The sequence below is a fragment of the Rhagoletis zephyria genome, unplaced genomic scaffold (genome assembly GCF_001687245.7).
Source record: "Rhagoletis zephyria isolate East Lansing unplaced genomic scaffold, Rhagoletis_zephyria_1.1 Rzeph_scaffold_23702, whole genome shotgun sequence".
NCBI lineage: Eukaryota > Metazoa > Arthropoda > Insecta > Diptera > Tephritidae > Rhagoletis > Rhagoletis zephyria.
The window spans coordinates 1-6,598 of NW_016180760.1; the positions used below are offsets into that span (position 1 = coordinate 1).

General features: G+C 36.8%; 1 long non-coding RNA gene across 2 annotated transcripts; it reads left to right on the plus strand.

Moving 5' to 3' along the window:
• The first annotated feature begins 2,911 nt into the window (after positions 1-2,911).
• Positions 2,912-6,529, plus strand: LOC108381763 (uncharacterized). 2 transcript variants are annotated; one of them, XR_001849647.1, is made up of 2 exons: positions 2,912-3,652; positions 6,418-6,529. It is a non-coding gene; the product is annotated as an uncharacterized LOC108381763 (long non-coding RNA). The 2 variants fall into 2 exon arrangements; XR_001849648.1 differs by having other exon boundaries at positions 6,428-6,529.
• The last annotated feature ends 69 nt before the right edge of the window (positions 6,530-6,598 follow it).

The following is a 6,598-nucleotide window of genomic DNA, read 5'->3' on the forward strand; positions in this document are numbered from 1 at the left end:
AGTTGAACACGCCGCCGCCGCAAAGCCTGTCGGCGTAAACCTCTAATACGCATCTTGAATCCGCAACGCAGTAAAAGTGGTCTGATTTTATTGAAGAAAAAAATTTACGTATGTACATATTGTTATCTGATTCATAGATATAACGAAGAAATGTAGAGCATGAAAACCTTCCTCGCCTTTCCGGACACTTTGTTTTTTTTTTTTTTTTGAAAGACTCTTTATTGCAAGGTGTGACTGCTCATGCAACTGCTTTCTAAAATTTCTCAATTTGACAGCCTTTTCGAAACAGATTGTATGGCCCCGTCTGACAGTACTTTTATTTCGAAAGCTGCGATGTAAAAAAGTGTGTCTCTTGGTCGCTGGGTGGCTGTCAAGTTTACACGAATGCCACTAAAGTAAATAGAGTTTTCATGTCGGTGTTTGGGACTAACCCTAAGGCTGGACTTTACCATGCCATATTTTGACAACAAAATTTGCAACATATTTTGAAGAAATTTTCTTTTTGATAATACACTTAGCAGCGATAGTACACAATTTGGTATAAAAAAAGGATATATTATTAGTACAGTGTTTTTACTCCATTGGATGATGTATTTTCGCTTATCTGATGGCAAACGCCATTGAATTGGACATGAAAAAAAAACCTTTATAAACGTTATTCGCGGGAATTTCTAAGCTTTTGTCGTTGGGATTGTTGCTTGCTCCCTTTGGTTCGTTATGGCCACTCTCGAATGTCTCGGGTTACAGATATTTTTAGACGAGTAGCTGTATACCTTCGGCTATTTTTTCGTTTCAATTATCCTCTTGCATCTTCACTAAGTCCTTCTTCAAGACCTGATTCTTCCCGATTTTTGCGATTTCCATACGAACAGCGGAACATCTATCTTGCAGAGTGGTGTGCTCTGGCGAAGTTCTTGGTCTTACTGCAAGGCATCAGACTAGCGCTGCCTCAATAAGCTCACCAGACGCTGTTCGCTAGCTTGTTACTTATTACTGAAGCCTTCGTAGTGGGAGTTTCCGAGTGCCGTATAGGATCTCGGTGTTTCCGTTGCTCTATTTTGAGGAGCGTCAAGCGGTAATTGCTGACAGGGTTTTATAGTAAACCTCGACCAGGCCAATGCTTGGCGCGGAACGATTGACGTTGAGATGGATGTGTAAAGTAATTTGGTTCGGGGAGATCACCACTCGCACAAAAACAGTTTGGTGCAGTTTTTGGGATGGTGGCATCATCGGATATTAGAAACGATTTTTTGTGGCCGGAAATTTAAGACATGGGCTCGGACGATCTTTGGTTTCAGCAGGATGGCGCACTATGCCACTCAGCCACAATCGATATTTTGTGCGCCAAGTTCTGTAAACGTATTATCAGCCAGATCGGCGATGTCAATTGACCAACGCGAAGCTGCGATTTAACGCCATTAGACTTTTTATGGGGTGCTGTGAGAGAACGATATTATGCGAACAATCGAGCAATTCATTCGTGATATAGAGCCAGAAACCGTCACCAAGGTCTTGGAGAACTTGGTTAAGAGAATGTGCAATACTTTTTTTCTGAATCTTAATAGCAAATTGAAAACTTTTTAATGCGTTTACTGAAAAGCCTTGTTTTTTTTTTGAGTATGACATCTTTTAGGACCATGTTCATAATTATGTCACTAAAAATATGCATAATAGTACATCAAATATCTCTTTAGCAGTTGCCGGTTGTAGAGTGTCCACCTCTAATTGGCCATAGCAGCATCACCCACAAAGCATGCGCAAACAAATTCTTTATCACGCTTTCAATTCATTTTACCAAACAAGCACCACGCCACTCTTCAGTCGCACGCTTCCTCAAGCAAACAAGGATATCATAATAGCTTACTTGGACTGACATGACTTTGCTTTGCTTGCTGCCACTTACGCTGCCAATTCCACTTGCCACTGTTTAACATTGTGTGCTGAAAGTGTGCTGAATGTGTGAGTGTGTATGGCTGTGTGTGGCTGCGTATGCATTTATGTACATATGTACAGTGACTCACACAAATGACCACGTGTCGTTTTTTTTTTTAATATTCGTAATATTTTTCCAGCTAAACTTTTAACTAAAACCGTGTAAATCACAGCTACAAACTTTATACAAAATTTAGGCAAATTTAACAAATTTTCATCAAAGTTTCACCTTTTTATTCTGAATTTTTAGAAAATTTTTGGGTATGCAGTTTTTTGGCCCATACAATTTTAAACGGCCAAAAATTCGCGTTGATTTTTGAGATTTTTTTTTTTTTTGGTAGCGACTTTTTCGGGTTTTTCAATATAACAAGCGCATTTTACAAAAACTTGAGTTCATAATTTGAAATTTTGTTGATGACGGTCTCCCGCGTTTTATTTCATAAGAAATTCATACTTACAAAAATCCGTCACAAAAAAAAAAAATTCTCAAAAACCAACGCGATTATCGGTTTGAAACTTACACTTCATTAAACTAAAATTGCGTGGGCTATAAAACTGCATACCCAAAAATTTCCTTAAAAATTCCGAATAAAAATTTGAAATTTTGATGAAAATTTGTTGAATTTTCCTAAATTTTGTATACAGTTTGTAACTGTGATTTAAACGGTTTTGGTTAAAGCTTACACGATATTTTTATATAAAAAAAAAAAGTTTAGCTGGAAAAATATTTGAAGAAAATCAACACGTGGTCATTTGTTTGAGTCACTATATATATTTGNTCATTTGTTTGAGTCACTATATATATTTGCCATTATCATTGTCATTGCTGTTACTGTTGCTTCTGCTGCTGTTTCTACTTCTGTGGCGACTGTTATTTTAATGGCTCCATATGGCTTACACGCGTCTCAAAAAAGCTCTCAGCAATTTCAATTTAAAAGCTAAGGATATGCCATGCTAGCGCTCAGTCACAACACAGCGCCACGCGAGTGCAGTACAGTAAAGTTAAGTTAAGAACCAAGGCAAGGCACACCGAGAAGTGGTTGTAGTATTTTAATTAACAATTGAGTATGTTCTGCGCTGTCTATTAGCAACTAAGTCGATAAAAAAATGTATGCGAAGTTTGTTAGTAACTTCAAGTGTTGATGTGAAAAGGATATTAAGTGCCGAGCTAGAGATACACAAAACTTCTAAGCAAACAAATCAGTTTATTAATAAACAATTTTCAGAATCCAAGCTTAGGCGAAATTCAAATGTTGTTGATTACATGAAACACAGTTTATTTAACAATTAGTGTATGAGAACCTGAAAATAAACTAAACGAAACAAATGCTGAATTAAAAAAAAAACAAAAAATATGCGCGCAAATTAAAAAAAAAGGTTATAAACCAGTGCGATTTTAAGAGAAACGCAAAAAAAACTTTATTGCATTATTGAGCAAGCGTTGTTGGAGATTTATTCGTTGCACCCAGCTAAATCGAAAGGAATCAGTCGAAAGCCTCTGTACGTTTCTAGATGTGTGATGTGTATGTGCCAATTACGTCCGTAGTTTATTGAACGATCGCGTCAATCCCGTTTCGAAATATTCATTGAAGCCACGGTTAGTCTGCAGCTACTTTGACGTATCTCCCTTTTTGTTTTTGTTTTGGTATTAAATTGCAAGTTTATCGTACAAACGCAAAAATTAAAGGCGCTGGGAATTAAGGCAACAACGCGTCCACTGGTAGGTAACCACGGCAGCCAAAACCAGCCGGTATACGTATTTTGCCGCTCTAAACAAGTTCTGAAACGCCTATATAAATATGTATATAGTACATTAGGGTGGTCAAAAATAAATAAATAAATAATAAAAAATCGTTGAATAAACAATTGGGTGTTATTACTCAAAAGCTCCCGAAGAAAAGCGAAAAAAATATTGGTTTTCAATAATTCTAAGAAAATTTTTTTTTTCCCCATGTAGTATATTGCAAAACTTTGCATGGAAAACTTTGAGCGCTTTGAGTGACTTCTGAATATTTTTTTATTTCAAAAGAAATAGGCGTATATTTTTTTGGGTATAGTGCAATCCGATTTAACTTTTTCACATGCATTTTTGGAGCACCCTAATGTACATATGTACATGCATATGTAATTATTTTGTTTTATTCAGAAGTCGATTTTGAATTGTAACGCAGTTTGTTTTTTGTTTTTTTTTTGCCAATTTAACGCATAGTTTGATGCACATATTTATGTATGTATAAGTTTTAAGGTGTCTATGCTCTATGCACTCAAAACAGCAATAAAGTTCTACGCTTGCACAGACACGTCGACCCTGACCGAAACGTTGCAATCAGACGCTTCGAATAATAACTAATGCAGCTATTCGTCAAAAACGCATAAAAATTAAACGGAGGCGATGAAGCATCGTTAAAGTGATTGCAGTAAAAATTAACGTTTCGAGCAACATTTTACATTAACAAAAAACTTGCTTCTAATTAGCGGTTTAAGCCAGTAAAAGGTTTGTTCCACACGAGCCACCGGGATCCCGCGGGGGCCCAAAACAGCCCAGAAAGCGTTCCTCGAGCTAGAAAAATGGGTAATAGCGAGCGAATACCTTCCAATTTTAGAATGGAATATTATACTTGGCAATTAGTCAGTACCTGAAAAAAAAAATTGCTTTCAAAGAACTGCATCACACAATGGATTGCTAGCTATTTGAAAAGGGGGTATGCACTGCGTCCTGGCAGGTCAATTGTGACCTATGCGATCAAAAAACTGTACCAAACTGTACAGTATTTACCGTTAACCTAGAAATAAAGCCAGTTAGTTCAAGTTCTCATATTTTCGTAGAGCTTAGAGGTCCAACAGACAAACGAAACAGTGCTGGTGACGACACAGCTCCCTAAATTAGCTGCGACAGTAGTATTTCGCCTATTTGCCGGGATTAAATTTGCCGTTCCACTTCATACGTTGGTTCAACGACCCATCTTTTATTTGTCGTCCTTTTTATTTGTACCCGCATCTTGAGTAGAGCTTACAGTCGATAAGTAGATACTTGGCCTTGCAAGTTCGCTTGCTTCGCAGTTATCTAAATTATCTTTATGACCTGGCACCCAAATTACCTTTGTTGCCTTGCAGTTTTCGACGAGGTTGCAGAGCTTTCTAAGTATCTAATGGCGACTTAGTTTTCCTAATAGTTACTGCCTGCAAACTCAAATCTGAGATGATCAGCTACCGCAAGGCTTCCTTCAAGACTGTCAATTCCTCTTGAAATATGGCGCAATGGATTGGTAGTAGAAAACTCAGTTTTAGAAATAACTCTTTCAAGTAGACACCACTTCCCACTCTTTGGTTTAGTTTTGACCTGATCGTAGACAATTTTGTAAAACGCGAATATGAATTCGATACCGAGTAGGGAGAAGATTAAGGATGATTACCATGGCGTTAGACGGCCAGTCTCTAATACGAAGTAGATTTCTCTAAAGATGAGCACCCAACCACGTTGAATTTGACCTACTTAGTCGGACCAGGTTCCCTGGGGGTATTTGCCCTCTAAAGTTAAGTTTCGTCAGTATTAGCTTGACAGCGCAAGCGCAGCTACAAATTGTTCAGGTTCCATAAAAGCGGGGAGATATTTACCGCGCGCCTGTAAAATTTTGTCTCATCTTTACTAATTTAATATTCAGTGTTCAATATAAATTTTTATGACTAAAAACGTTTTAAAGTAATAAATATTTTTTAATTACACTCTGTTCGTCAAGCCTTATCAATTAAAATAATTATAAATGAGCTCATACTGACTGACCGCCTTTCTCATTAATCATTAAGAAATTACAGTGAGACATGGATAAGTGAGCCTACAAACGGAGTTTTGCTATCCGTTGTAAAGAAATAACTCTCAAAAAAAAAATATATATATAAATTAGCAATTTGACGTCTGACATCATTAACGTACAGTAGGGTCCGTTATACATACAAATCCATCAATTTGCAGTTCTGGCAGTGAAGGCAATTAGAATTTGAATCAAAGGAATATCTATGAACTCTCAGGGCCGCTTTCATCATCTCTGATTAACACTAATCCCCAGCTAAACATCGTTACCGACAAAACGTTACAAATGTGCATGGAGTCTGTCATCGATAAGGCCCCACTGTAAACGCCGATATGACGAAAAATGTGAAACGACAAAAAAAAATTTCCTTCTCAAGGGTGTAGACGAACTTTTTTTTTACACAGGTAATAAAACTAAGTGAGATGATAACCAAAGGCAAATAAACTCTACATACATATATACAAGTAATGACCAATAATAAATACATAACTACACTCATACATACATACATATGTACATAACAGAATTAGACGCGGTAATATGAATAGAAATATAAATACATTCGTACATACACACATAAGTACATATGTACATACATACACATGTATATCTGCACGTGTTGTGTGTATTTTTAATAAATCAAAATATAATTTGAACAATTAATTACGAATACCAGACATCTGCAGAAATTTGAAACCAGTTAGTGATAAAACGCCGAATACCAATTGCCAATGACAGCAGCTGTTAAAGCGCAAAGCAATTCAGACTAGAAAGCAGAAGTTTAATTTAAAAAAAAAAATTTATATTCGAATCAAAAGTTTACTCACGCCAGTCGTCGCTTGCAAAACCACACCCAC